Source organism: Haematobia irritans, chromosome 3 (assembly GCF_050003625.1).
Source record: "Haematobia irritans isolate KBUSLIRL chromosome 3, ASM5000362v1, whole genome shotgun sequence".
Classification (NCBI taxonomy): domain Eukaryota; kingdom Metazoa; phylum Arthropoda; class Insecta; order Diptera; family Muscidae; genus Haematobia; species Haematobia irritans.
In genome coordinates, this window is record NC_134399.1 from 50,042,034 (window position 1) to 50,045,700 (window position 3,667).

The 3,667-nt window shown below is 30.9% G+C and overlaps 1 long non-coding RNA gene across 1 annotated transcript; it reads left to right on the forward strand.

Moving 5' to 3' along the window:
• Positions 1 to 689: 689 nt before the first annotated feature.
• On the forward strand, positions 690 to 2,079 carry LOC142230193 (uncharacterized). The gene is made up of 2 exons (XR_012720599.1): positions 690 to 775; positions 835 to 2,079. It is a non-coding gene; the product is annotated as an uncharacterized LOC142230193 (long non-coding RNA).
• Positions 2,080 to 3,667: the final 1,588 nt, after the last annotated feature.

Sequence of the window (3,667 nt, forward strand, 5' to 3'; positions counted from 1 at the left end):
GATCAGTAAAGGCATACGGGGCTCTAATTTGGGGATATGGAAATTTCGAACAAGTAGACCAGCTTCAACACTTCTTCCTTAAACTAGTTCTACGATTACCAGAATGTACACCAAATTACGCTTTATACATCGAAACGGGAAAAGAAGAAAGCCATCTATACACTCTTCAACCTTGAGAGATTACATGGATTCTAAAGGCACGTGTGGACTTAATATATCTAAATTCACATAATCGCAATGCAGATGATCAATGTTCGCTTTGCAACCTTTCGGAGAGAGAGACACTTTACCATTTCTTAGCTGTTTGTCCAATTTTTAGAGGCCAGCGGACTCAATTCTTTTGTAAAACATACTTGTCCGAGCAAGAAATTGTACAAATCGTAATGGAAGAGGGGATCATGACTGGAGAAACTTTGTCAAATATATTACAGCCTCAATTGCATACAGGATGCTGATAATGTCGGAGAATTCCTAATTTATTCCGATATTCATACGCTGGTAGAAAAAAGGCGGTATGTGGTCATTACCGTTTGGTATTAATAAATTGATTCACGTTATCTTTTAATTTTGGTACCACTTTGTATCAAATAATTTACATCCGGTATTATTGTGGTATTGACTATCACAACGCCGTAACACATGATATGTAGACGTTGCGACCAATTGTAATTGGTCGCCTTGGTAGTTTAGTTTTTTTCATGTGGCTTGTAAATAACAATAGTTTGGGATAAGATGACGAAAATTAAATGAATTCAGTGAATAATGCGAAGTATAGGTAAGTATAATATTGTTTAGCATTATTTATGTTTTCTAATTCGATCATCCTATAATTAGATGCGCAACTGACATACAAAAACCTTCCAAATACAACAACAGACGACTTGAGGGATGCAGTGCCTGAATTGCGACATGGAGCAGAATTGGGAGAAAAAATTTGCATAGAGAAATGACTTGAGGGATGCTGTGCCTGAATTGCGACATGGATCTGAATTGGGAGAAATGATTAGGTTTTTGTATGTATGTTATGTATTAAATGAAGTACGTAACAAAGACAATTTACGTGTGTTTTATTAAACTAAATATTATTAAACCAATCCCATTTTGGTATTATTTGGTAATACCGCACTGTTTATACATCAATACCTTTATGGTATAAATAATAGTACCGCTTAGGTATTATTTTCAATATCATATTGGTACTTTCATAATACCGAATGGTAGTTTCATGCTTGTACCGCCTGTACCATTCGGTATTGATATTGTACCATACGGGGTTGACTAACTATCACTAACGTACGGTTTCGATTTGAGCCCGTATGGTAATAATTTTTCTATGGGTGTAATTCATATTTTAATTATTTGCGTAATATGTAAAAATAATAAATGATAAATTTGACTCGGGAAATGATTTACATTATCTAAGTTTGGTGCTAAATAAAATACATTAGTCTTGAAGGGTTTCTATTAAAAATAAATGAAAAAATCAACTCGTTTACTTTAATTGTGCAGTTTTCTTTTCTATAGGTGGGTATTAAGTTCGAGTTTAGCCGCTAAAATCGCCATTTTTTCACGATTACCTTTCTTTAATAATCTATTTTAAGGAATACAAACCTAGTGAAAATTTGCTTTGGGCTATTCCCCATCAAGTTATAATGAAATACGCAACAAATATTATACATATTTTACGCCTTTTTTTACTGATTTAGTTTTCACTTTAGCGGCTAAACTCGAACTTAGTACTCACCTTATGATGTAAATGTGATGACCAATATATATGACTATATATACAGATCTTTGTCAATTTAGTATAAATAGCGCATTTTTATATCAATAGATTTGTGTTCGTTCAGCTCAGGACTCCTTGATATAGAACATGAGTTTCTCAAAGAGTGGAAGCTGGAGTAAATACTTGAACAATATTGTTACGAATGTGATATTTCTAGATATAAGTTTATTTAAATTAGTTTCCGTTAATTTAAATTTCAAATTGTAACGATAAAATTACGTCATAACTTGTTAGAGTCATTTCTTTATTTTCTAGTACTTTCCTAAACATCTTTTGTTTTCTTAGTTTTCCAATCGTTCATTGTAAAAGTAACACCTTTTGTTTTACTGTTATAATTATCGGTAATATGACCATAATCCCTTATGCCTGCACGACATCTACCAAATGGTGAATGCACTAGCCAAGATGAAAATAAGCTTAAAAGTATTATTATTATTCTTTATTTGCTTTCCCATGCACAGGACCACGAAGGTCTCATATTCCAGCATGGGAAGTTTAAGATCATAATGTACAATTAAATATTATATAAATACAATGTAAAGTTAACTTAAATTATTTAATCAAAAGAAAATCTATAAGCAAAATAACATTAATATATTAAATTGAAGGAAGTTTAGAATTTGAACAATATATAAATCACAGACTGAAAAATATTAAGATTTAAATTTGAAAATAGTAAAACGATTAAAAAAATAAAAAAATAATAAAATAAAATTTATAATAACAGGTAAAGGGAAAAAATATTAAAATTTAAATTTGAAAATAAAAGCAAAAAGAAGAAAAAGTAAAATAAATTTTTAATAACAAATAACGGAAAGGTATAAATAAAGGTACATATTGCATAAATACAAAATCAACATTATTTTAAGATTTTAAAATTGGAAAGCAAACAATATAGAAAACAAAAAGAGAGAATCAAATTTAATTATTACTCAAAAACGAGATAACATTATTCTTAAAATCAACTGCGTTATTTATACATTGAATATTATGACTAAGCGAGTTCCACAGATGGATGGAGTTAATAAAAAATTGCCACTCTGAGACCAAACAACTATGACGAAGTAAAATTAATCTTTTTCCCCTATTAAATCTTGAGAAACGCAAGCGTTGAAATAAATGCACAGGGTGACCACTATAAATAATCCTATGCAGGAAAATAAGGACTCTTAACTTAAGAAGATTGTGAAAAGTCATATTATATAAACATTATTTAATTATTTTTTTTAATTTCTGCCTGAAAATGCTTTCTCAAATAACAGAGTTAAAAATTTGTAAAGTTTGCCAATTTTTGGTATGATTTACCAATAACATTATTGTGACAATTTTAGCAGTTCATCTCTGTATCCCTTGCCGAAAAAACTTCTAAAGTCGTATTTCATACTAGTAAATTAGGTAAATTGTATGCTTTTATAGTATAATTTTTGACAAGTTTTTCGTTGTGTGTGCCGAACATATCCCATATATTGTGCACATTATAAGTTAAGTCCGAAGACATATACTGCTGCATGTTTATGGGATCGATAACACATTTACCGATTATTTAGTCATCGCCGACAAGTCGTATCGATCCGACACATTGTAAGATTCTTTACAAACACCGACATTCCGTCCGGAATAACTGATAGTCTGTAAAGCGCATTAGAGAAGTCACTAAATTTAAATCTGTTTGCAGAAAACTAAAATCTTTGGATGCTACATTCATTCAAACATTAACAGCCTGTTTCTGTATGTCGAACGAGCGACTGAACCAATCGACTGAAATGGAAACAAACAGCTGAATTTATAACTAAACATCAGCTGTTTCTATGCATTTTAGTCGATCGATAGTTCGACATACAGAAACAGGCTGTAAGAAGCTGACCAATGAAAAATGAGTGG